Genomic DNA, 27,398 nt, shown 5'->3' on the forward strand with positions numbered 1-27,398 from the left:
CAACCTGAGGGCGGTTGTCGCTGTCATCCTCGTATATATATTCCGTTTTGACTAGTGGGCACATATGGGGTGGGCCGTCTACGGCCTCCTTTAATCTTTTTAGGTCCCTTTGGGGGTAAATTTGGCGTACCCCTTTTCCCTCGAGCAGCACCTCAGTTTCGGTGAGGGTGTCTGCCTCCCTCAGGAGCTGGTTTCTTAGCTCCGCTTTCAGTATCAGATTTTGGTGCTTCTCTTCCTCCAGTGCCCGCTTGGTTTCCCGTAATTGTTCTTGCAGCGGCGCTAGGGCCGCTTGTAGCGCGGCAACCACAGCCTCCGCCTGACAAGGTGCCCGCTGCCTGTCCTCCACCGCAGCTGCTAGGCACGCTCCTAGCACAGCGCAAACAATAGCTTTCCCTTTTCCTCTCTTAACTTTAGCTTCTTTTTGCAAGACCGCTATTCGGTCCACTACACTTTGCAATTGGAACCAATGGTCCCGTGCCCAGTCTCGTCCCGGGGGCGAGGGACGAGAACGGTGTATTTCCAAAAGGTCATACAATTTCTCGATTTCCTCACAAAAATCGCCTGCCTTCTGGGCAGCCATATCCTACAAAGGGGATTTCGTCCCGGGAGGGCCAAACCTTAAAGGAGTCCAAGTTTCCCCTATACACTCCCGGGAGGCCTAACCGTAAGCTACTACAAAAAATGTCCTACAAAGGGGATTTCGTCCTGAGGGGGTCACACCTTAAAATCCAAGTTTCGCAATTAGATGTCCCGATCCAATATCGGGAGGGTTTCGTTACGATCCCAAGGACGAGATTAAGACGCTAAAACCGGTCAAATATCGTACAACCTTTTACCTTTATTTTCCACGAAGTGGGGAGAAAAGGAGCAGAGCCAGAGGTTGGAACAGGATTTAATAGGCATACAGGAGGGAGGGGAATGATCACATGCAGGGCTCAGCTGGAGCAGGGCACTGAGCAGTACCTCGGTTCCATGCAACCAGGCCCTTTTTGCCCTGCCTCACTCCTTCTCTTTCCACTCCCGTGTCCTTCCCCTGAACATCCCGGAGCGTGTTGGCCACATTGCTCAAAGTCTCTCCGCTCCATGCCAGAATTCTCTTCACGGCTGCATCCCCTATGTCCTTTGGGCGATGATCCCCTTGATTCACCGAGTATCACAGAGAGAGAAGGAGAGTTTCTTTCCTTGACACGTCTTGGCAGGTCTTGCCTCGGGGACAGTGGCCAAATCGCTCTCCTATGGTGGCCAGAGGAGCAGCTGGTTCAGTGTGGTCTTTTCCTCATGGGCACAGGCCCATGGCTTCCTCCACTTGTCCTTGTTCCCTTGATCTTTTGCTGAGGGCTTTCTGTTCAGTCTAGTGAGTTTTGATCCAGATGGTGTAAGCCTGGGATCTTGAGGACGGCTCGCTTCATGTCTCCGTGAAGCAGGGTGAGCTGCTGGCTGAGGAAGACGAATGCTTCCCTGGTCTTGCTCAGGAGCCTCGTCCTGCCCTGAGTGCTCACCCTGCTCCTGCGTGCTGAGCCAGGAGCAGGGGTGCTGAGCCTTCCTGGCCCCTGGGCCTCAGGGCAAGGGGCACACCCACCATGCCCCTGTTGGCTGTGGACCTCCTGCACAGCTCCTCTGCAGGCAGCTGAGACCTTTGTCCGACTCCAGACCAGCATCTTGACTGAGGCTGGTGGGGAGCAGCCTCGGCTCTCGTCCTGCCTGCTCCCTGCCTTGCTGGGCTCCAGGGCTTTCTGGTCGCAGACCATCTCCTGCCCCAGCTGCCCACCCTCGTGCTGGGCCACTGCTCTCTCAGACTGTTGCTCACAGCCAGCAGCCATGCCAAGCCAGACCTCATGGTGCTCCTTGCCATTGCGCCTGCTCATCTGCTCAGCATCCCTCTCCAGAGGGCAGCAGTCAGGCTGTGGCTCTGTGCTGTGCTGGGTGGCCTGGGGAAGGCAGGGTGGATGCTGAGGGAGGAGCTGGCCATGGCTATCCGCGTGGTGCTGTTGAGGGGCTGGCTCCAGGGCCTGGAGCGGGGGTGCTCCGACTGAGCTCCCAGGCAAGCCCCACTGGTGATGAAGCCTCTTTGCCCGGATATGGAGCTCCAGGGCCTCCCGGGCCTCCTCTGGCAGAAACAGGGCCTCCGTCGTATGGAAGTAGATGGGGACTGCACCAGAGTGCAGTGGTGCAGGGGGTGCAGGGGACATCAGCTTGCGTGCAGATGCCTCGTAGGAGCGTTGCACCAAGGTGGGGAGGCTTCCCAGATGGGTCTCCAGGCACTTCCTTTTTGTGTGCGTCCGCAACCTCCTCCAGAAATCCTCTCCCAGCTCCAGCCTTGACACAAGGTGAGGCGAGGCACCACCGGGCACGCTGCTACTGCCATCAGCCATGCACAAGCCCAGGGCAGTGGTTGAGCTGGCCTCATTGCTGCTGTGGCTCTTCAGCAGTGCATGAGTTGACCCTGCAAGCGCACTGGCCTGCCTGTGAAGCGTGAGGTCTGGGAGGGCTGCAGCTGGAGCAAGCGGCCCCAGAGCCTCCAACCCCCGCTGGGGCAGCCCCCCACGCCGGGCAATGAGTCTCCTCCGCACGCTGCGCCCCGCGTAGAGACTGGAGCCGAACGAGGAGGGTGATTCTGACCCGCTGGAGGCCCAGGGGCTTTCTCGCACCGAGCACAGCCACCGCTGCATCTCCCAGGTGGCCTCACTGCAGGTCCTGCAGCTGAGGTCGTAGCAGAGGAACTGGCCCAGGGAGCTGCCTTCGGTGTCAAGGAGCCGGCCTCTGCAGCCAGACACCTGCTTCTGACCACCTGCAACACAGCAGGGGGACAGGGGACAGAGCACCCTGAGCAGGGCTGAGGAGGATCTAACGCACAGCCAGACCTTGCAGCCACCTTGCAGCTGGGCGCAGGGCCTGGTCCCCCCAGTGTGGGTGCACCCTGGCCCGGGGCAACTGCTGGGGCACCGGGAATGCAGCCGACTGGAGAGAGCCCATCTCCGGGACCAGCCTGGCATCCTGCAAGGTGAGGGTGAGCGCTTGGTACTGCAGAGACCAGAGCCGTACTGCAGCAGGGAGGAGGGCAGCCCTCCCCTCCACAAGGCCAAGAGCAGGGCACCACAGAGAAAGGCCCTACAGACTGGGCCCACAGACAACCCCTCTTTGACCCTCCTCCCAGCAGGGCCCATGGGACAGGAGATGAGACACAGCAGGGACCCTGGGGACCCCAGGACAGCCGGAGGTAGCAGAGATGGACGAGGCATCCCCGTGCCCCAGGACGCCGCAGCAGCCTGTCCCATAGCAAACCCCCTGGGAACAGCACCCAGATGTGGGGGGCATGAAACCAGAGCGCGGCTCACCTGCATCCTGGGCCTCCACGCACCTACGCCAGCATCGCCTCCCGGGAGAGACCTGCAGGCACAGAAGCACTGGCACAGTGACTCCAGCCTTGGCGGAGCCTGCAGAAAGGTCCCAGGCCCTAACCCGCAGTGTGTGGGGGTCCCCCCAGCCAGGGGCCTCCCTGCAGGGCAGCAGCCGGCAGCTGCAGGGCCAGGCCGGCCGGGAAGGGCTGCCCCAGAGCCTCCCTCCTACCTGGCGAAGTTTGCTGGAGGCACGGCACCAGCTACGCAGGGCAGCCCAGGCCACCAGGAGCAGAAGCAAGCCGCCGCCCCAGAGCACAGAGACCCAGATGCGCTGGGTCAGACCCACAGCATCCAGCATGGTGAGGCCGGAGGCCGGGGGCCAAGTGTTCAGGAGCAGACACGGTCCTTCAGAGCTGCCCTCCCAGCCCTGCCCCTTTCCCAGCAGAGCAGCAGCCGCAGAGGGCTGTGATAGTGAGGTCACTGCCACAGCTGCACTGTGAGGTCTGTGAATGCATCAGAAACCCCCAGCAGAGGGGCAGTGGAGGGGGGAGGAGGAGAGCAGGCGAAGGGCACTGGGCTGCAACAGCGTCTGTGAGGAAGGGCAGAGCCAGAGCAGTGCTGGTCAGCTGGGAGAGGAAGATGGATGCGGCAAGCTGGGACAGGGGACACTGGTCCTACACCCTGTCCTGGAGAGTGGCCCACCAGCTTCTGGTTTGGGCTTTGCACTTTGCTCTGGAAGGCCAAGGGCACTTGGGGTCTGCCCCAGCCCCAGACTGTTCCTGTAAAACAAAGGCCCCCTCGGTCACCTCTGTGGTAATCTCAGCTACCTTTGCAACAGCAGTGGTCGGTCATGGCCTACCTCCTGCCCCGAGCTCCAGGAGCACACAGCCCTCGCCTGTCTCCTCAGAGCCTTCTTCCACTGTAGGGCTTCACTGCTGGCACCGCTGCCCCGAGCCTCCCCACCAGGCCCTGGGTCAGCACGAGTTCTGGCCAGATGTGGGCACCTCTGGCGAGGGCTGTCAAGGACAACCAGAAGGGCAGGGGCCCTAGTGGCAAAGGACAGAGAAAAGGCAGAGATCCTGAATGCCTTCTTTGCCTCCCTCTTTGCTGGTAAGACCTGCCTCAGGAATCCCAGGCCCTGGAGAGCAGGGAGAAAGCCTGGAGAAAGGAAGACTTTATCTTTTGAGACCCTGGACATCAACCGTGCCTAAGGGCCAAAGCTGAGTCAGGGTGTCGCCCTGGAGGGAGCCCCTTTCCCGGTCCCCAGCCTGCTGCTCCCGACCAGAGCTGTGGCTCTTGAACAGCGCCAGGCACAGCCTGATCCAACCTCTTCCAGCTACCCTCTCCCAGCCAGCAAGCTCTCGGGGGGCCTGTCCCGATCCAATATCGGGAGGGTTTCGTTACGATCCCAAGGACGAGATTAAGACGCTAAAACCGGTCAAATATCATACAACCTTTTACCTTTATTTTCCACAAAGTGGGGAGAAAAGGCGTGTGTGTGTATGGGGGGGGGCAAGGCGAAGGGGAGGCGAAGGAGAAAAGGGAACAAGGGTAAGGGGAAAAGATAGAGAAAAGTTGGAAAAGGAGAGAGGAAGCTAGCTACCACCACTCCGAGGCCGATGATGTTCCGCTGACTCCGCTCCAATCACAGCTCAAGCTGGAGGGCCTCCGACGAGGGACGAGGAGCGAGGGCCGAGAGAGGGAGCGAGGAGGGGGGGGCAAACAAAGAAATCCCTCTGCAATTATAGCTGTTTCAAATTAAGTTTTCCCACCCCTCACGTGGTAGTTCAGACCAATAGTAATATTTGGGTCTGGGGTCTCCTGCTCCTTATTGGGTCTCATCACTGTCCCTAGGGAGGCCGTTTACTGTTGCCGTTTCTGCTGACAGGTGTGTCTCCATTCTTAGGTCCAGCCATTAGCTCTCAAGGTCCTGACAAAGAAGGTGATAACTCCAGCAATTAGCACTGTTTCAGCAGTGCACAGGAATGCAAATTGCTGGTAACGCCCTTATCATTCCCGCCTGCAGCAGCTCTGGGCCCTTTCTCACTGTACTAGGGAGTGCGGCCTAAGGCTTCAGCAAATTTAGCCACTCATGCCAAGCAGGTTTTATAGAAGTTGTGCTAAAAACGGACAATAATTTACAGTCCAGATCCCAAAGTCTCTGCCCGATTGTGGTCTCCTTCAGTGCAGGCTCCGTGTGTCCCGGGTGGTCGCAGGGAGACCATCTCAGGGGTCGCAGCAGCCCAGTCCTGTTTCCGCCAGGGACAGATGGCTTGTTCGGGGTTGTGGCCTGCCTGCAGGCACAGGAAAGGAAAACCTCCTTCCAAGACACTGCCGAAACTCCGCCAAAGCCAAGTGAGAAATTGGGAGCAACTCATGTGAACAGCTCCTCCCAAGACAATATCAATATTGATATCGAACCCCATCGATGGGTGTGGAATTGGACCAGGCATCGATGGCGCTCGATCTGGAGAGGGAGGTTGGTAGGTAGCAAGGAATTATACAAGGTAAAAAACATTGAAGCGGCAACTGCACCTAACAAATACAATATTAACTGTTTCACCCATGGTGCCTCTGGTAACCAGGACCACAAATTGCCACTCCAGCCGTTCCAGGTTTGGACGGGGACGTGGGCTATTTTTCTAATATCTCTGGTTAACTGGAGAACTACCTTGCCTACATCATCTATTTCTAAACAACAGTTGGAAATATTTAATTTCCCACACACCCCTCCCTCTTCAGCTAACAGATAGTCTAAAACCATGCGGTGCTGAAGGATTGCCGTGCGCATCTGTTGGGACTGGAGAGTTAAAAGATCTATTGCATCAGCGGTTTTGTTGGTAATAATTTCTAGAGCCACTTTTAGGTTGTAAATTGGTTCTCTCACCCCCGATATTAGTTCATTAGGATTCCAGGTTGCAGGCCCATAATGTTGAATTATTTGTTCAGGAGGCCACTCATTATTTCCCCATTTTTGCATCCCACCCAAATCTACCTTAATGGATCGCGTCTTACGGGCAACCCTTCTGTCCCCGAGGTTATCATATACCTTTATGCCTAACCGAGGTCCACCTGTTTCTGGTAAAAGGAAAAACAACGGTCTGATAATCCCTATGTAACAAATTCCCGACCACCCTGCGGGTAAAAATTTATATGCTGTGTGTCCACAGATCCAATAATGCCCCTTCTTAGCTCCGATGCCCTGAGCAAATGGCCCGTTTATCCCTGGTGGGAATTGAAAGTAAGTTGTGTCTCTGTCACCCAGAGGGCTGAAAAATGTGGTTGCCCCATCACCTATTCAGCTGGTACAATACCAAGCCCCAGAAGTGTCTTTCCATTCGCAGGTTCGCTTGTAAGGGGGATAATTGGGTCGTTGGTGAGTTACAGTTTCGTTTTTGTTTGACCAGTATCCCTCAAGTCCCCAATTGTGCCCCGTTTCATCGAGCCACATCCATAGCTGGAGATTCCTGTCTTTATCGAGTAGTTTACAAGTGAGTGTCCATTGACTTTCCCCCACTTCAATCCCTCCCTCCTGGGTACAATTTAAACAATATTGTCCCATGGCTGGGAACTGAATTTGCCAGGTCCCACCGTCGTTCCACGTGTCACGCGCAGTTTCGCTGTAATTGCTTACGATCTGGTCTGGGGTGGGGGATGTGGACATCCATGGCCAGCTTGATAACCCTATCAGTCCTCTGCACACCCAGCAGTGGCTTAAATGGAAAGTTTGGCTTACTGCTTTTGCCAGCAACATGAACTCGTTGTTCTCAAAGGGATTAAATGGGTGGGGGGAAGGTAGGGGGAGTGGTCGTTCGTCACCCTCGTGGATGCATCCTTGAATCAGGATGGTCCAGGGCAGTAGGTGCATCTTGGTCAGACCGCCGCCCTTGAAAACAGGAATAAGAACAAACTCGCTCCTCGGGTCAGAAGGAGGGAATAATCCATTTTGTGTGAATCTTGTGGGTTTTCCCACTAGCATCTTTTGCTCTCCAAGTACATTTATTATTCTATTAACCTCCCAGCTGTTTTGCTCCCGAAAAGGAAGCCATTCCGGGCAGCCTTTGAACACCATGTATGAGTCCATGTAGATGTGTACAGGGGAAGTAGCCTGGCCTTTGCATTGGAATATGCTCCACACTGCAGCCAGCTCTCCCACCTGTATGGGGACAGTTTTGAGCTCTTGTGCTAGCGCATGATGGGCTAGCACAGGGGAATGCTTGTACCCCTGAGGTAGTCGAGTGAATGTGTATTGCTGTCCCTCCCACGTGAAGGCAAAACGCTCTTGGTCCTCAGGCTGTAAAGGGACCATAAAAAACATGTCTTTGACATCAGTTGTTGCCATCACAGGGTGGGACTGCTCCTGGATAGTCGCTATTAATTCAGCAATGTTTGGCACAGCTGCCATCAATGGGCCTGTATTGTTATTTCATTGCCAATAGTCTACAGTTAGTCTCCACTTATCATTTGGTTTTCGAACTGGCCATACAGGGGAATTGAAGGGGGACTGTGCTGGGATCACAACTCCCTGTTTTTTCAGGTCCTCCAATACTGGGCTAATTCCCTCTCTCGCTCCCAAAGGTAACGGATAGGGGTTTACATTAGTCAGCCGGGAAGGGGGGAGGGGAGGTGTCGCTTGCAGCGAGCGCACTGCCACCCCGAAATCTCCGGTCAGTCTTCTGACCTGAGGAACGCCGAAAGACCACGAATTCCCCTGGGAATCCCGCCACTGTTTCCCCTTCAGGACGTCTATGCCTAAGAGGTTCATTTGAAAAGGCCCCACAGCCACCATGGTGTCCACAGGACTCTCTTCCCCTGGTAACCACAGTGTTACCGGGGTCATGGGCACAGTCTGGGTCTTCCCCAGAGCACGTAAAACTGTTAGGTGTTTGCAGGGGACCGAGATGCCACACCGTTCCGCCTCACTCCGTGTTAGCGCTGTAATTTGGGCCCCTGTGTCAATTAAAAAAGTTACAGGCCTTCTCTTCGGCCCCACCGCTAGGGTGATTGACAAGTCTCCTTTGTTACTGCAGGTGAGCTGTCTTCTAAACACCCGCCCTCCGCCTCCCCCCTCACCCTGAGGGGGCCGAGGAGCCAGTTTTCCCGCCACCCTTTTGTCCTCCTCCAACTCCTCCCCCACGTTTAACGCCGGTCCAGGGGGTGGTTTCGGTCTGGGCGGGGGTCTCTGTCCAGACCACCTCCGTACCAGGAGCTCTAGTTTTTTGGTCGGGAGCCCGTCCATCAAGTCTCGGGGCACGCCTTTTTGCAGCCCCAGTTGCCACAGTCCCTGCCGGGTCAGGGATCTTTCTCTTCTGGCTAAGTCTGGGCTCCTCCCAGAAAATGCCAGCGGCTTGTTTGCTGGCTCTGCCGCCGGCACGGCCCTAGTTTCCACCCTTTGGTAAATCCAGCTGACTGGCCCGTATTCTCTCTCATAATTAATCAATTCCTGGGCTATCTCCCCCCAGGTCCACACCTTTTTCCCTAGCCGACCATGCTCGGAGGTGACCATCCCCTCCAGGGCAGCCGCGATTCTCTCCTCGCGGGGCACATTTTGGATTCTCCCCTGCAATTGAATCCCAATAGGTTTCAGGGAATCAGGAAGTCCCCGTATTAGGGGCGTCATCCGCTCGGGATCTACTGGCAATAACATCGGAGAGCTCAAGTTCGGCTTGAGTTCCCGATCGTACATCATTTGCAGACAAGCTGCCTTTTGTACACTTTCCAGCAATTGATCGACGGAACCTGTTATAGCTAGGGGATCCCCCCTTTCCAAAGGGTTCAGCCCCCCCCGCCCAATACGCGGCCCTCTGAGTCAGGGACCACGGGGCTCGGCGATCGCCGGTTGTGAGGAACACGCCCGGGCCCCAATATCCCTCTGCCTCCTTTCCAGATAGCAGGATCCCGTCCCCCCCCGACAGAGATGCCCTCCACACGTATTCGGTTTCGGATTCCCTAGCCGTTCTGGCAAAATCTTTTCGCAGCTTGGCCAATTCGGTAGCTGTGAAAGGGATTTCTTTGGTAACAACCTGAGGGCGGTTGTCGCTATCATCCTCGTATATATATTCCGTTTTGACTAGTGGGCACATATGGGGTGGGCCGTCTACGGCCTCCTTTAATCTTTTTAGGTCCCTTTGGGGGTAAATTTGGCGTACCCCTTTTCCCTCGAGCAGCACCTCAGTTTCGGTGAGGGTGTCTGCCTCCCTCAGGAGCTGGTTTCTTAGCTCCGCTTTCAGTATCAGATTTTGGTGCTTCTCTTCCTCCAGTGCCTGCTTGGTTTCCCGTAATTGTTCTTGCAGCGGCGCTAGGGCCGCTTGTAGCGTGGCAACCACAGCCTCCGCCTGACAAGGTGCCCGCTGCCTGTCCTCCACCGCAGCTGCTAGGCACGCTCCTAGCACAGCGCAAACAATAGCTTTCCCTTTTCCTCTCTTAACTTTAGCTTCTTTTTGCAAGACCGCTATTCGGTCCACTACACTTTGCAATTGGAACCAATGGTCCCGTGCCCAGTCTCGTCCCGGGGGCGAGGGACGAGAACGGTGTGCTTCCAAAAGGTCATACAATCTCTCGATTTCCTCACAAAAATCGCCTGCCTTCTGGGCAGCCATATCCTACAAAGGGGATTTCGTCCCGGGAGGGCCAAACCTTAAAGGAGTCCAAGTTTCCCCTATACACTCCCGGGAGGCCTAACCGTAAGCTACTACAAAAAATGTCCTACAAAGGGGATTTCGTCCTGAGGGGGTCACACCTTAAAATCCAAGTTTCGCCAATTAGATGTGCCGATCCAATATCGGGAGGGTTTCGTTACGATCCCAATGACGAGATTAAGACACTAAAACCGGTCAAATATCGTACAACCTTTTACCTTTATTTTCCACGAAGTGGGGAGAAAAGGAGCAGAGCCAGAGGTTGGAACAGGATTTAATAGGCATACAGGAGGGAGGGGAATGATCACATGCAGGGCTCAGCTGGAGCGGGGCACTGAGCAGTACCTCGGTTCCATGCAACCAGGCCCTTTTTGCCCTGCCTCACTCCTTCTCTTTCCACTCCCGTGTCCTTCCCCTGAACATCCCGGAGCGTGTTGGCCACATTGCTCAAAGTCTCTCCGCTCCATGCCAGAATTCTCTTCACGGCTGCATCCCCTATGTCCTTTGGGCGATGATCCCCTTGATTCACCGAGTATCACAGAGAGAGAAGGAGAGTTTCTTTCCTTGACACGTCTTGGCAGGTCTTGCCTCGGGGACAGTGGCCAAATCGCTCTCCTATGGTGGCCAGAGGAGCAGCTGGTTCAGTGTGGTCTTTTCCTCATGGGCACAGGCCCATGGCTTCCTCCACTTGTCCTTGTTCCCTTGATCTTTTGCTGAGGGCTTTCTGTTCAGTCTAGTGAGTTTTGATCCAGATGGTGTAAGCCTGGGATCTTGAGGACGGCTCGCTTCATGTCTCCGTGAAGCAGGGTGAGCTGCTGGCTGAGGAAGACGAATGCTTCCCTGGTCTTGCTCAGGAGCCTCGTCCTGCCCTGAGTGCTCACCCTGCTCCTGCGTGCTGAGCCAGGAGCCGGGGTGCTGAGCCTTCCTGGCCCCTGGGCCTCAGGGCAAGGGGCACACCCACCATGCCCCTGTTGGCTGTGGACCTCCTGCACAGCTCCTCTGCAGGCAGCTGAGACCTTTGTCCGACTCCAGACCAGCATCTTGACTGAGGCTGGTGGGGAGCAGCCTCGGCTCTCGTCCTGCCTGCTCCCTGCCTTGCTGGGCTCCAGGGCTTTCTGGTCGCAGACCATCTCCTGCCCCAGCTGCCCACCCTCGTGCTGGGCCACTGCTCTCTCAGACTGTTGCTCACAGCCAGCAGCCATGCCAAGCCAGACCTCATGGTGCTCCTTGCCATTGCGCCTGCTCATCTGCTCAGCATCCCTCTCCAGAGGGCAGCAGTCAGGCTGTGGCTCTGTGCTGTGCTGGGTGGCCTGGGGAAGGCAGGGTGGATGCTGAGGGAGGAGCTGGCCATGGCTATCCGCGTGGTGCTGTTGAGGGGCTGGCTCCAGGGCCTGGAGCGGGGGTGCTCCGACTGAGCTCCCAGGCAAGCCCCACTGGTGATGAAGCCTCTTTGCCCGGATATGGAGCTCCAGGGCCTCCCGGGCCTCCTCTGGCAGAAACAGGGCCTCCGTCGTATGGAAGTAGGTGGGGACTGCACCAGAGTGCAGTGGTGCAGGGGGTGCAGGGGACATCAGCTTGCGTGCAGATGCCTCGTAGGAGCGTTGCACCAAGGTGGGGAGGCTTCCCAGATGGGTCTCCAGGCACTTCCTTTCTGTGTGCGTCCGCAACCTCCTCCAGAAATCCTCTCCCAGCTCCAGCCTTGACACAAGGTGAGGCGAGGCACCACCGGGCAGGCTGCTACTGCCATCAGCCATGCACAAGCCCAGGGCAGTGGTTGAGCTGGCCTCATTGCTGCTGTGGCTCTTCAGCAGTGCATGAGTTGACCCTGCAAGCGCACTGGCCTGCCTGTGAAGCGTGAGGTCTGGGAGGGCTGCAGCTGGAGCAAGCGGCCCCAGAGCCTCCAACCCCCGCTGGGGCAGCCCCCCACGCCGGGGAATGAGTCTCCTCCGCACGCTGCGCCCCGCGTAGAGACTGGAGCCGAACGAGGAGGGTGATTCTGACCCGCTGGAGGCCCAGGGGCTTTCTCGCACCGAGCACAGCCACCGCTGCATCTCCCAGGTGGCCTCACTGCAGGTCCTGCAGCTGAGGTCGTAGCAGAGGAACTGGCCCAGGGAGCTGCCTTCGGTGTCAAGGAGCCGGCCTCTGCAGCCAGACACCTGCTTCTGACCACCTGCAACACAGCAGGGGGACAGGGGACAGAGCACCCTGAGCAGGGCTGAGGAGGATCTAACGCACAGCCAGACCTTGCAGCCACCTTGCAGCTGGGCGCAGGGCCTGGTCCCCCCAGTGTGGGTGCACCCTGGCCCGGGGCAACTGCTGGGGCACCGGGAATGCAGCCGACTGGAGAGAGCCCATCTCCGGGACCAGCCTGGCATCCTGCAAGGTGAGGGTGAGCGCTCGGTACTGCAGAGACCAGAGCCGTACTGCAGCAGGGAGGAGGGCAGCCCTCCCCTCCACAAGGCCAAGAGCAGGGCACCACAGAGAAAGGCCCTACAGACTGGGCCCACAGACAACCCCTCTTTGACCCTCCTCCCAGCAGGGCCCATGGGACAGGAGAGGAGACACAGCAGGGACCCTGGGGACCCCAGGACAGCCGGAGGTAGCAGAGATGGACGAGGCATCCCCGTGCCCCAGGACGCCGCAGCAGCCTGTCCCATAGCAAACCCCCTGGGAACAGCACCCAGATGTGGGGGGCATGAAACCAGAGCGCGGCTCACCTGCATCCTGGGCCTCCATGCACCTACGCCAGCATCGCCTCCCGGGAGAGACCTGCAGGCACAGAAGCACTGGCACAGTGACTCCAGCCTTGGCGGAGCCTGCAGAAAGGTCCCAGGCCCTAACCCGCAGTGTGTGGGGGTCCCCCCAGCCAGGGGCCTCCCTGCAGGGCAGCAGCCGGCAGCTGCAGGGCCAGGCCGGCCGGGAAGGGCTGCCCCAGAGCCTCCCTCCTACCTGGCGAAGTTTGCTGGAGGCACGGCACCAGCTACGCAGGGCAGCCCAGGCCACCAGGAGCAGAAGCAAGCCGCCGCCCCAGAGCACAGAGACCCAGGTGCGCTGGGTCAGACCCACAGCATCCAGCATGGTGAGGCCGGAGGCCGGGGGCCAAGTGTTCAGGAGCAGACACGGTCCTTCAGAGCTGCCCTCCCAGCCCTGCCCCTTTCCCAGCAGAGCAGCAGCCGCAGAGGGCTGTGATAGTGAGGTCACTGCCACAGCTGCACTGTGAGGTCTGTGAATGCATCAGAAACCCCCAGCAGAGGGGCAGTGCAGGGGGGAGGAGGAGAGCAGGCGAAGGGCACTTGGCTGCAACAGCGTCTGTGAGGAAGGGCAGAGCCAGAGCAGTGCTGGTCAGCTGGGAGAGGAAGATGGATGCGGCAAGCTGGGACAGGGGACACTGGTCCTACACCCTGTCCTGGAGAGTGGCCCACCAGCTTCTGGTTTGGGCTTTGCACTTTGCTCTGGAAGGCCAAGGGCACTTGGGGTCTGCCCCAGCCCCAGACTGTTCCTGTAAAACAAAGGCCCCCTCGGTCACCTCTGTGGTAATCTCAGCTACCTTTGCAACAGCAGTGGTCGGTCATGGCCTACCTCCTGCCCCGAGCTCCAGGAGCACACAGCCCTCGCCTGTCTCCTCAGAGCCTTCTTCCACTGTAGGGCTTCACTGCTGGCACCGCTGCCCCGAGCCTCCCCACCAGGCCCTGGGTCAGCACGAGTTCTGGCCAGATGTGGGCACCTCTGGCGAGGGCTGTCAAGGACAACCAGAAGGGCAGGGGCCCTAGTGGCAAAGGACAGAGAAAAGGCAGAGATCCTGAATGCCTTCTTTGCCTCCCTCTTTGCTGGTAAGACCTGCCTCAGGAATCCCAGGCCCTGGAGAGCAGGGAGAAAGCCTGGAGAAAGGAAGACTTTATCTTTTGAGACCCTGGACATCAACCGTGCCTAAGGGCCAAAGCTGAGTCAGGGTGTCGCCCTGGAGGGAGCCCCTTTCCCGGTCCCCAGCCTGCTGCTCCCGACCAGAGCTGTGGCTCTTGAACAGCGCCAGGCACAGCCTGATCCAACCTCTTCCAGCTACCCTCTCCCAGCCAGCAAGCTCTCGGGGGGCCTGTCCCGATCCAATATCGGGAGGGTTTCGTTACGATCCCAAGGACGAGATTAAGACGCTAAAACCGGTCAAATATCGTACAACCTTTTACCTTTATTTTCCACAAAGTGGGGAGAAAAGGAGCACAGCCAGAGGTTGGAACAGGATTTAATAGGCATACAGGAGGGAGGGGAATGATCACATGCAGGGCACTGAGCAGTACCTCGGTTCCATGCAACCAGGCCCTTTTTGCCCTGCCTCACTCCTTCTCTTTCCACTCCCGTGTCCTTCCCCTGAACATCCCGGAGCGTGTTGGCCACATTGCTCAAAGTCTCTCCGCTCCATGCCAGAATTCTCTTCACGGCTGCATCCCCTATGTCCTTTGGGCGATGATCCCCTTGATTCACCGAGTATCACAGAGAGAGAAGGAGAGTTTCTTTCCTTGACACGTCTTGGCAGGTCTTGCCTCGGGGACAGTGGCCAAATCGCTCTCCTATGGTGGCCAGAGGAGCAGCTGGTTCAGTGTGGTCTTTTCCTCATGGGCACAGGCCCATGGCTTCCTCCACTTGTCCTTGTTCCCTTGATCTTTTGCTGAGGGCTTTCTGTTCAGTCTAGTGAGTTTTGATCCAGATGGTGTAAGCCTGGGATCTTGAGGACGGCTCGCTTCATGTCTCCGTGAAGCAGGGTGAGCTGCTGGCTGAGGAAGACGAATGCTTCCCTGGTCTTGCTCAGGAGCCTCGTCCTGCCCTGAGTGCTCACCCTGCTCCTGCGTGCTGAGCCAGGAGCCGGGGTGCTGAGCCTTCCTGGCCCCTGGGCCTCAGGGCAAGGGGCACACCCACCATGCCCCTGTTGGCTGTGGACCTCCTGCACAGCTCCTCTGCAGGCAGCTGAGACCTTTGTCCGACTCCAGACCAGCATCTTGACTGAGGCTGGTGGGGAGCAGCCTCGGCTCTCGTCCTGCCTGCTCCCTGCCTTGCTGGGCTCCAGGGCTTTCTGGTCGCAGACCATCTCCTGCCCCAGCTGCCCACCCTCGTGCTGGGCCACTGCTCTCTCAGACTGTTGCTCACAGCCAGCAGCCATGCCAAGCCAGACCTCATGGTGCTCCTTGCCATTGCGCCTGCTCATCTGCTCAGCATCCCTCTCCAGAGGGCAGCAGTCAGGCTGTGGCTCTGTGCTGTGCTGGGTGGCCTGGGGAAGGCAGGGTGGATGCTGAGGGAGGAGCTGGCCATGGCTATCCGCGTGGTGCTGTTGAGGGGCTGGCTCCAGGGCCTGGAGCGGGGGTGCTCCGACTGAGCTCCCAGGCAAGCCCCACTGGTGATGAAGCCTCTTTGCCCGGATATGGAGCTCCAGGGCCTCCCGGGCCTCCTCTGGCAGAAACAGGGCCTCCGTCGTATGGAAGTAGATGGGGACTGCACCAGAGTGCAGTGGTGCAGGGGGTGCAGGGGACATCAGCTTGCGTGCAGATGCCTCGTAGGAGCGTTGCACCAAGGTGGGGAGGCTTCCCAGATGGGTCTCCAGGCACTTCCTTTCTGTGTGCGTCCGCAACCTCCTCCAGAAATCCTCTCCCAGCTCCAGCCTTGACACAAGGTGAGGCGAGGCACCACCGGGCAGGCTGCTACTGCCATCAGCCATGCACAAGCCCAGGGCAGTGGTTGAGCTGGCCTCATTGCTGCTGTGGCTCTTCAGCAGTGCATGAGTTGACCCTGCAAGCGCACTGGCCTGCCTGTGAAGCGTGAGGTCTGGGAGGGCTGCAGCTGGAGCAAGCGGCCCCAGAGCCTCCAACCCCCGCTGGGGCAGCCCCCCACGCCGGGCAATGAGTCTCCTCCGCACGCTGCGCCCCGCGTAGAGACTGGAGCCGAACGAGGAGGGTGATTCTGACCCGCTGGAGGCCCAGGGGCTTTCTCGCACCGAGCACAGCCACCGCTGCATCTCCCAGGTGGCCTCACTGCAGGTCCTGCAGCTGAGGTCGTAGCAGAGGAACTGGCCCAGGGAGCTGCCTTCGGTGTCAAGGAGCCGGCCTCTGCAGCCAGACACCTGCTTCTGACCACCTGCAACACAGCAGGGGGACAGGGGACAGAGCACCCTGAGCAGGGCTGAGGAGGATCTAACGCACAGCCAGACCTTGCAGCCACCTTGCAGCTGGGCACAGGGCCTGGTCCCCCCAGTGTGGGTGCACCCTGGCCCGGGGCAACTGCTGGGGCACCGGGAATGCAGCCGACTGGAGAGAGCCCATCTCCGGGACCAGCCTGGCATCCTGCAAGGTGAGGGTGAGCGCTCGGTACTGCAGAGACCAGAGCCGTACTGCAGCAGGGAGGAGGGCAGCCCTCCCCTCCACAAGGCCAAGAGCAGGGCACCACAGAGAAAGGCCCTACAGACTGGGCCCACAGACAACCCCTCTTTGACCCTCCTCCCAGCAGGGCCCATGGGACAGGAGAGGAGACACAGCAGGGACCCTGGGGACCCCAGGACAGCCGGAGGTAGCAGAGATGGACGAGGCATCCCCGTGCCCCAGGACGCCGCAGCAGCCTGTCCCATAGCAAACCCCCTGGGAACAGCACCCAGATGTGGGGGGCATGAAACCAGAGCGCGGCTCACCTGCATCCTGGGCCTCCATGCACCTACGCCAGCATCGCCTCCCGGGAGAGACCTGCAGGCACAGAAGCACTGGCACAGTGACTCCAGCCTTGGCGGAGCCTGCAGAAAGGTCCCAGGCCCTAACCCGCAGTGTGTGGGGGTCCCCCCAGCCAGGGGCCTCCCTGCAGGGCAGCAGCCGGCAGCTGCAGGGCCAGGCCGGCCGGGAAGGGCTGCCCCAGAGCCTCCCTCCTACCTGGCGAAGTTTGCTGGAGGCACGGCACCAGCTACGCAGGGCAGCCCAGGCCACCAGGAGCAGAAGCAAGCCGCCGCCCCAGAGCACAGAGACCCAGATGCGCTGGGTCAGACCCACAGCATCCAGCATGGTGAGGCCGGAGGCCGGGGGCCAAGTGTTCAGGAGCAGACACGGTCCTTCAGAGCTGCCCTCCCAGCCCTGCCCCTTTCCCAGCAGAGCAGCAGCCGCAGAGGGCTGTGATAGTGAGGTCACTGCCACAGCTGCACTGTGAGGTCTGTGAATGCATCAGAAACCCCCAGCAGAGGGGCAGTGGAGGGGGGAGGAGGAGAGCAGGCGAAGGGCACTGGGCTGCAACAGCGTCTGTGAGGAAGGGCAGAGCCAGAGCAGTGCTGGTCAGCTGGGAGAGGAAGATGGATGCGGCAAGCTGGGACAGGGGACACTGGTCCTACACCCTGTCCTGGAGAGTGGCCCACCAGCTTCTGGTTTGGGCTTTGCACTTTGCTCTGGAAGGCCAAGGGCACTTGGGGTCTGCCCCAGCCCCAGACGGTTCCTGTAAAACAAAGGCCCCCTCGGTCACCTCTGTGGTAATCTCAGCTACCTTTGCAACAGCAGTGGTCGGTCATGGCCTACCTCCTGCCCCGAGCTCCAGGAGCACACAGCCCTCGCCTGTCTCCTCAGAGCCTTCTTCCACTGTAGGGCTTCACTGCTGGCACCGCTGCCCCGAGCCTCCCCACCAGGCCCTGGGTCAGCACGAGTTCTGGCCAGATGTGGGCACCTCTGGCGAGGGCTGTCAAGGACAACCAGAAGGGCAGGGGCCCTAGTGGCAAAGGACAGAGAAAAGGCAGAGATCCTGAATGCCTTCTTTGCCTCCCTCTTTGCTGGTAAGACCTGCCTCAGGAATCCCAGGCCCTGGAGAGCAGGGAGAAAGCCTGGAGAAAGGAAGACTTTCTCTTTTGAGACCCTGGACATCAACGGTGCCTAAGGGCCAAAGCTGAGTCAGGGTGTCGCCCTGGAGGGAGCCCCTTTCCCGGTCCCCAGCCTGCTGCTCCCGACCAGAGCTGTGGCTCTTGAACAGCGCCAGGCACAGCCTGATCCAACCTCTTCCAGCTACCCTCTCCCAGCCAGCAAGCTCTCAGGGGGCCTGTCCCGATCCAATATCGGGAGGGTTTCGTTACGATCCCAAGGACGAGATTAAGACGCTAAAACCGGTCAAATATCATACAACCTTTTACCTTTATTTTCCACGAAGTGGGGAGAAAAGGCATGTGTGTGGGGGGGGGGAAGGCGAAGGGGAGGCGAAGGGGAAAAGGGCACAAGGGTAAAGGGAAAAGATAGAGAAAAGTTGGAAAAGGAGAGAGGAAGCTAGCTACCACCACTCCGAGGCCGATGATGTTCCGCTGACTCCGCTCCAATCACAGCTCAAGCTGGGGGGCGTCCGAGGAGGGACGAGGAGCGAGGGCCGAGAGAGGGAGCGAGCGGGGGGGGGGGGGGGCAAACAAAGAAATCCCTCGGCAATTATAGCTGTTTCAAATTAAGTTTTCCCACCCCTCACGTGGTAGTTCAGACCAATAGTAATATTTGGGTCTGGGGTCTCCTGCTCCTTATTGGGTCTCATCACTGTCCCTAGGGAGGCCGTTTACTCTTGCCGTTTCTGCTGACAGGTGTGTCTCCATTCTTAGGTCCAGCCATTAGCTCTCAAGGTCCTGACAAAGAAGGTGATAACTCCAGCAATTAGCACTGTTTCAGCAGTGCACAGGAATGCAAATTGCTGGTAACGCCCTTATCATTCCCGCCTGCAGCAGCTCTGGGCCCTTTCTCACTGTACTAGGGAGTGCGGCCTAAGGCTTCAGCAGATTTAGCCACTCATGCCAAGCAGGTTTTATAGAAGTTGTGCTAAAAACAGACAATAATTTACAGTCCAGATCCCAAAGTCTCTGCCCGATTGTGGTCTCGTTCAGTGCAGGCTCGGTGTGTCCCGGGTGGTCGCAGGGAGACCATCTCAGGGGTCGCAGCAGCCCAGTCCTGTTTCCGCCAGGGACAGATGGCTTGTTCGGGGTTGTGGCCTGCCTGCAGGCACAGGAAAGGAAAACCTCCTTCCAAGACACTGCCGAAACTCCGCCAAAGCCAAGTGAGAAATTGGGAGCAACCCATGTGAACAGCTCCTCCCAAGACAATATCAATATTGATATCGAACCCCATCGATGGGTGTGGAATTGGACCAGGCATCGATGGCGCTCGATCTGGAGAGGGAGGTTGGTAGGTAGCAAGGAATTATACAAGGTAAAAAACATTGAAGCGGCAACTGCACCTAACAAATACAATATTAACTGTTTCACCCGTGGTGCCTCTGGTAACCAGGACCACAAATTGCCACTCCAGCCGTTCCAGGTTTGGACGGGGACGTGGGCTATTTTTCTAATATCTCTGGTTAACTGGAGAACTACCTTGCCTACATCATCTATTTCTAAACAACAGTTGGAAATATTTAATTTCCCACACACCCCTCCCTCTTCAGCTAACAGATAGTCTAAAACCATGCGGTGCTGAAGGATTGCCGTGCGCATCTGTTGGGACTGGAGAGTTAAAAGATCTATTGCATCAGCGGTTTTGTTGGTAATAATTTCTAGAGCCACTTTTAGGTTGTAAATTGGTTCTCTCACCCCCGATATTAGTTCATTAGGATTCCAGGTTGCAGGCCCATAATGTTGAATTATTTGTTCAGGAGGCCACTCATTATTTCCCCATTTTTGCATCCCACCCAAATCTACCTTAATGGATCGCGTCTTACGGGCAACCCTTCTGTCCCCGAGGTTATCATATACCTTTATGCCTAACCGAGGTCCGCCTGTTTCTGGTAAAAGGAAAAACAACGGTCTGATAATCCCTATGTAACAAATTCCCGACCACCCTGCGGGTAAAAATTTATATGCTGTGTGTCCACAGATCCAATAATGCCCCTTCTTAGCTCCGATGCCCTGAGCAAATGGCCCATTTATCCCTGGTGGGAATTGAAAGTAAGTTGTGTCTCTGTCACCCAGAGGGCTGAAAAATGTGGTTGCCCCATCACCTATTCAGCCGGTACAATACCAAGCCCCAGAAGTGTCTTTCCATTCGCAGGTTCGCTTGTAAGGGGGATAATTGGGTCGTTGGTGAGTTACAGTTTCATTTTTGTTTGACCAGTATCCCTCAAGTCCCCAGTTGTGCCCCGTTTCATCGAGCCACATCCATAGCTGGAGATTCCTGTCTTTATCGAGTAGTTTACAAGTGAGTGTCCATTGACTTTCCCCCACTTCAATCCCTCCCTCCTGGGTACAATTTAAACAATATTGTCCCATGGCTGGGAACTGAATTTGCCAGGTCCCACCGTCGTTCCACGTGTCACGCGCAGTTTCGCTGTAATTGCTTACGATCTGGTCTGGGGTGGGGGATGTGGACATCCATGGCCAGCTTGATAACCCTATCGGTCCTCTGCACACCCAGCAGTGGCTTAAATGGAAAGTTTGGCTTACTGCTTTTGCCAGCAACATGAACTCGTTGTTCTCAAAGGGATTAAATGGGTGGGGGGAAGGTAGGGGGAGTGGTCGTTCGTCACCCTCGTGGATGCATCCTTGAATCAGGATGGTCCAGGGCAGTAGGTGCATCTTGGTCAGACCGCCGCCCTTGAAAACAGGAATAAGAACAAACTCGCTCCTCGGGTCAGAAGGAGGGAATAATCCATTTTGTGTGAATCTTGTGGGTTTTCCCACTAGCATCTTTTGCTCTCCAAGTACATTTATTATTCTATTAACCTCCCAGCTGTTTTGCTCCCGAAAAGGAAGCCATTCCGGGCAGCCTTTGAACACCGTGTATGAGTCCATGTAGATGTGTACAGGGGAAGTAGCCTGGCCTTTGCATTGGAATACGCTCCACACTGCAGCCAGCTCTCCCACCTGTATGGGGACAGTTTTGAGCTCTTGTGCTAGCGCATGATGGGCTAGCACAGGGGAATGCTTGTACCCCTGAGGTAGTCGAGTGAATGTGTATTGCTGTCCCTCCCACGTGAAGGCAAAACGCTCTTGGTCCTCAGGCTGTAAAGGGACCATAAAAAACATGTCTTTGACATCAGTTGTTGCCATCACAGGGTGGGACTGCTCCTGGATAGTCGCTATTAATTCAGCAATGTTTGGCACAGCTGCCATCAATGGGCCTGTATTGTTATTTCATTGCCAATAGTCTACAGTTAGTCTCCACTTATCATTTGGTTTTCGAACTGGCCATACAGGGGAATTGAAGGGGGACTGTGCTGGGATCACAACTCCCTGTTTTTTCAGGTCCTCCAATACTGGGCTAATTCCCTCTCTCGCTCCCAAAGGTAACGGATAGGGTTTTACATTAGTCAGCCGGGAAGGGGGGAGGGGAGGTGTCGCTTGCAGCGAGCGCACTGCCACCCCGAAATCTCCGGTCAGTCTTCTGACCTGAGGAACGCCGAAAGACCACGAATTCCCCTGGGAATCCCGCCACTGTTTCCCCTTCAGGACGTCTATGCCTAAGAGGTTCATTTGAAAAGGCCCCACAGCCACCATGGTGTCCACAGGACTCTCTTCCCCTGGTAACCACAGTGTTACCGGGGTCATGGGCACAGTCTGGGTCTTCCCCAGAGCACTTAAAACTGTTAGGTGTTTGCAGGGGACCGAGATGCCACACCGTTCCGCCTCACTCCGTGTTAGCGCTGTAATTTGGGCCCCTGTGTCAATTAAAAAAGTTACAGGCCTTCTCTTCGGCCCCACCGCTAGGGTGATTGACAAGTCTCCTTTGTTACTGCAGGTGAGCTGTCTTCTAAACACCCGCCCTCCGCCTCCCCCCTCACCCTGAGGGGGCGGAGGAGCCAGTTTTCCCGCCACCCTTTTGTCCTCCTCCAACTCCTCCCCCACGTTTAACGCCGGTCCGGGGGGTGGTTTCGGTCTGGGCGGGGGTCTCTGTCCAGACCACCTCCGTACCAGGAGCTCTAGTTTTTTGGTCGGGAGCCCGTCCATCAAGTCTCGGGGCACGCCTTTTTGCAGCCCCAATTGCCACAGTCCCTGCCGGGTCAGGGATCTTTCTCTTCTGGCTAAGTCTGGGCTCCTCCCAGAAAATGCCAGCGGCTTGTTTGCTGGCTCTGCCGCCGGCACGGCCCTAGTTTCCACCCTTTGGTAAATCCAGCTGACTGGCCCGTATTCTCTCTCATAATTAATCCATTCCTGGGCTATCTCCCCCCAGGTCCACACCTTTTTCCCTAGCCGACCATGCTCGGAGGTGACCATCCCCTCCAGGGCAGCCGCGATTCTCTCCTCGCGGGGCACATTTTGGATTCTCCCCTGCAATTGAATCCCAATAGGTTTCAGGGAATCAGGAAGTCCCCGTATTAGGGGCGTCATCCGCTCGGGATCTACTGGCAATAACATCGGAGAGCTCAAGTTCGGCTTGAGTTCCCGATCGTACATCATTTGCAGACAAGCTGCCTTTTGTACACTTTCCAGCAATTGATCGACGGAACCTGTTATAGCTAGGGGATCCCCCCTTTCCAAAGGGTTCAGCCCCCCCCGCCCAATACGCGGCCCTCTGAGTCAGGGACCACGGGGCTCGGCGATCGCCGGTTGTGAGGAACACGCCCGGGCCCCAATATCCCTCTGCCTCCTTTCCAGATAGCAGGATCCCGTCCCCCCCCCCCGACACAGATGCCCTCCACACGTATTCGGTTTCGGATTCCCTAGCCGTTCTGGCAAAATCTTTTTGCAGCTTGGCCAATTCGGTAGCTGTGAAAGGGATTTCTTTGGTAACAACCTGAGGGCGGTTGTCGCTATCATCCTCGTATATATATTCCGTTTTGACTAGTGGGCACATATGGGGTGGGCCGTCTACGGCCTCCTTTAATCTTTTTAGGTCCCTTTGGGGGTAAATTTGGCGTACCCCTTTTCCCTCGAGCAGCACCTCAGTTTCGGTGAGGGTGTCTGCCTCCCTCAGGAGCTGGTTTCTTAGCTCCTCTTTCAGTATCAGATTTTGGTGCTTCTCTTCCTCCAGTGCCTGCTTGGTTTCCCGTAATTGTTCTTGCAGCGGCGCTAGGGCCGCTTGTAGCGCGGCAACCACAGCCTCCGCCTGACAAGGTGCCCGCTGCCTGTCCTCCACCGCAGCTGCTAGGCACGCTCCTAGCACAGCGCAAACAATAGCTTTCCCTTTTCCTCTCTTAACTTTAGCTTCTTTTTGCAAGACCGCTATTCGGTCCACTACACTTTGCAATTGGAACCAATGGTCCCGTGCCCAGTCTCGTCCCGGGGGCGAGGGACGAGAACGGTGTGCTTCCAAAAGGTCATACAATTTCTCGATTTCCTCACAAAAATCGCCTGCCTTCTGGGCAGCCATATCCTACAAAGGGGATTTCGTCCCGGGAGGGCCAAACCTTAAAGGAGTCCAAGTTTCCCCTATACACTCCCGGGAGGCCAAACCGTAAGCTACTACAAAAAATGTCCTACAAAGGGGATTTCGTCCTGAGGAGGTCACACCTTAAAATCCAAGTTTCGCCAATTAGATGTCCCGATCCAATATCGGGAGGGTTTCGTTACGATCCCAAGGACGAGATTAAGACGCTAAAACCGGTCAAATATCGTACAACCTTTTACCTTTATTTTCCACGAAGTGGGGAGAAAAGGAGCAGAGCCAGAGGTTGGAACAGGATTTAATAGGCATACAGGAGGGAGGGGAATGATCACATGCAGGGCTCAGCTGGAGCAGGGCACTGAGCAGTACCTCGGTTCCATGCAACCAGGCCCTTTTTGCCCTGCCTCACTCCTTCTCTTTCCACTCCCGTGTCCTTGCCCTGAACATCCCGGAGCGTGTTGGCCACATTGCTCAAAGTCTCTCCGCTCCATGCCAGAATTCTCTTCACGGCTGCATCCCCTATGTCCTTTGGGCGATGATCCCCTTGATTCACCGAGTATCACAGAGAGAGAAGGAGAGTTTCTTTCCTTGACACATCTTGGCAGGTCTTGCCTCGGGGACAGTGGCCAAATCGCTCTCCTATGGTGGCCAGAGGAGCAGCTGGTTCAGTGTGGTCTTTTCCTCATGGGCACAGGCCCATGGCTTCCTCCACTTGTCCTTGTTCCCTTGATCTTTTGCTGAGGGCTTTCTGTTCAGTCTAGTGAGTTTTGATCCAGATGGTGTAAGCCTCGGATCTTGAGGACGGCTCGCTTCATGTCTCCGTGAAGCAGGGTGAGCTGCTGGCTGAGGAAGATGAATGCTTCCCTGGTCTTGCTCAGGAGCCTCGTCCTGCCCTGAGTGCTCACCCTGCTCCTGCGTGCTGAGCCAGGAGCCGGGGTGCTGAGCCTTCCTGGCCCCTGGGCCTCAGGGCAAGGGGCACACCCACCATGCCCCTGCTGGCTGTGGACCTCCTGCACAGCTGCTCTGCAGGCAGCTGAGACCTTTGTCCGACTCCAGACCAGCATCTTGACTGAGGCTGGTGGGGAGCAGCCTCGGCTCTCGTCCTGCCTGCTCCCTGCCTTGCTGGGCTCCAGGGCTTTCTGGTCGCAGACCATCTCCTGCCCCAGCTGCCCACCCTCGTGCTGGGCCACTGCTCTCTCCGACTGTTGCTCACAGCCAGCAGCCATGCCAAGCCAGACCTCATGGTGCTCCTTGCCATTGCGCCTGCTCATCTGCTCAGCATCCCTCTCCAGAGGGCAGCAGTCAGGCTGTGGCTCTGTGCTGTGCTGGGTGGCCTGGGGAAGGCAGGGTGGATGCTGAGGGAGGAGCTGGCCATGGCTATCCGCGTGGTGCTGTTGAGGGGCTGGCTCCAGGGCCTGGAGCGGGGGTGCTCCGACTGAGCTCCCAGGCAAGCCCCACTGGTGATGAAGCCTCTTTGCCCGGATATGGAGCTCCAGGGCCTCCCGGGCCTCCTCTGGCAGAAACAGGGCCTCCGTCGTATGGAAGTAGATGGGGACTGCACCAGAGTGCAGTGGTGCAGGGGGTGCAGGGGACATCAGCTTGCGTGCAGATGCCTTGTAGGAGCGTTGCACCAAGGTGGGGAGGCTTCCCAGATGGGTCTCCAGGCACTTCCTTTTTGTGTGCGTCCGCAACCTCCTCCAGAAATCCTCTCCCAGCTCCAGCCTTGACACAAGGTGAGGCGAGGCACCACCGGGCAGGCTGCTACTGCCATCAGCCATGCACAAGCCCAGGGCAGTGGTTGAGCTGGCCTCATTGCTGCTGTGGCTCTTCAGCAGTGCATGAGTTGACCCTGCAAGCGCACTGGCCTGCCTGTGAAGCGTGAGGTCTGGGAGGGCTGCAGCTGGAGCAAGCGGCCCCAGAGCCTCCAACCCCCGCTGGGGCAGCCCCCCACGCCGGGCAATGAGTCTCCTCCGCACGCTGCGCCCCGCGTAGAGACTGGAGCCGAACGAGGAGGGTGATTCTGACCCGCTGGAGGCCCAGGGGCTTTCTCGCACCGAGCACAGCCACCGCTGCATCTCCCAGGTGGCCTCACTGCAGGTCCTGCAGCTGAGGTCGTAGCAGAGGAACTGGCCCAGGGAGCTGCCTTCGGTGTCAAGGAGCCGGCCTCTGCAGCCAGACACCTGCTTCTGACCACCTGCAACACAGCAGGGGGACAGGGGACAGAGCACCCTGAGCAGGGCTGAGGAGGATCTAACGCACAGCCAGACCTTGCAGCCACCTTGCAGCTGGGCACAGGGCCTGGTCCCCCCAGTGTGGGTGCACCCTGGCCCGGGGCAACTGCTGGGGCACCGGGAATGCAGCCGACTGGAGAGAGCCCATCTCCGGGACCAGCCTGGCATCCTGCAAGGTGAGGGTGAGCGCTCGGTACTGCAGAGACCAGAGCCGTACTGCAGCAGGGAGGAGGGCAGCCCTCCCCTCCACAAGGCCAAGAGCAGGGCACCACAGAGAAAGGCCCTACAGACTGGGCCCACAGACAACCCCTCTTTGACCCTCCTCCCAGCAGGGCCCATGGGACAGGAGATGAGACACAGCAGGGACCCCGGGGACCCCAGGACAGCCGGAGGTAGCAGAGATGGACGAGGCATCCCCGTGCCCCAGGACGCCGCAGCAGCCTGTCCCATAGCAAACCCCCTGGGAACAGCACCCAGATGTGGGGGGCATGAAACCAGAGCGCGGCTCACCTGCATCCTGGGCCTCCACGCACCTACGCCAGCATCGCCTCCCGGGAGAGACCTGCAGGCACAGAAGCACTGGCACAGTGACTCCAGCCTTGGCGGAGCCTGCAGAAAGGTCCCAGGCCCTAACCCGCAGTGTGTGGGGGTCCCCCCAGCCAGGGGCCTCCCTGCAGGGCAGCAGCCGGCAGCTGCAGGGCCAGGCCGGCCGGGAAGGGCTGCCCCAGAGCCTCCCTCCTACCTGGCGAAGTTTGCTGGAGGCACGGCACCAGCTACGCAGGGCAGCCCAGGCCACCAGGAGCAGAAGCAAGCCGCCGCCCCAGAGCACAGAGACCCAGGTGCGCTGGGTCAGACCCACAGCATCCAGCATGGTGAGGCCGGAGGCCGGGGGCCAAGTGTTCAGGAGCAGACACGGTCCTTCAGAGCTGCCCTCCCAGCCCTGCCCCTTTCCCAGCAGAGCAGCAGCCGCAGAGGGCTGTGATAGTGAGGTCACTGCCACAGCTGCACTGTGAGGTCTGTGAATGCATCAGACACCCCCAGCAGAGGGGCAGTGCAGGGGGGAGGAGGAGAGCAGGCGAAGGGCACTGGGCTGCAACAGCGTCTGTGAGGAAGGGCAGAGCCAGAGCAGTGCTGGTCAGCTGGGAGAGGAAGATGGATGCGGCAAGCTGGGACAGGGGACACTGGTCCTACACCCTGTCCTGGAGAGTGGCCCACCAGCTTCTGGTTTGGGCTTTGCACTTTGCTCTGGAAGGCCAAGGGCACTTGGGGTCTGCCCCAGCCCCAGACTGTTCCTGTAAAACAAAGGCCCCCTCGGTCACCTCTGTGGTAATCTCAGCTACCTTTGCAACAGCAGTGGTCGGTCATGGCCTACCTCCTGCCCCGAGCTCCAGGAGCACACAGCCCTCGCCTGTCTCCTCAGAGCCTTCTTCCACTGTAGGGCTTCACTGCTGGCACCGCTGCCCCGAGCCTCCCCACCAGGCCCTGGGTCAGCACGAGTTCTGGCCAGATGTGGGCACCTCTGGCGAGGGCTGTCAAGGACAACCAGAAGGGCAGGGGCCCTAGTGGCAAAGGACAGAGAAAAGGCAGAGATCCTGAATGCCTTCTTTGCCTCCCTCTTTGCTGGTAAGACCTGCCTCAGGAATCCCAGGCCCTGGAGAGCAGGGAGAAAGCCTGGAGAAAGGAAGACTTTATCTTTTGAGACCCTGGACATCAACCGTGCCTAAGGGCCAAAGCTGAGTCAGGGTGTCGCCCTGGAGGGAGCCCCTTTCCCGGTCCCCAGCCTGCTGCTCCCGACCAGAGCTGTGGCTCTTGAACAGCGCCAGGCACAGCCTGATCCAACCCCTTCCAGCTACCCTCTCCCAGCCAGCAAGCTCTCGGGGGGCCTGTCCGATCCAATATCGGGAG

Source organism: Dromaius novaehollandiae, chromosome 3 (genome assembly GCF_036370855.1).
Source record: "Dromaius novaehollandiae isolate bDroNov1 chromosome 3, bDroNov1.hap1, whole genome shotgun sequence".
In the NCBI taxonomy this organism is placed as follows: domain Eukaryota; kingdom Metazoa; phylum Chordata; class Aves; order Casuariiformes; family Dromaiidae; genus Dromaius; species Dromaius novaehollandiae.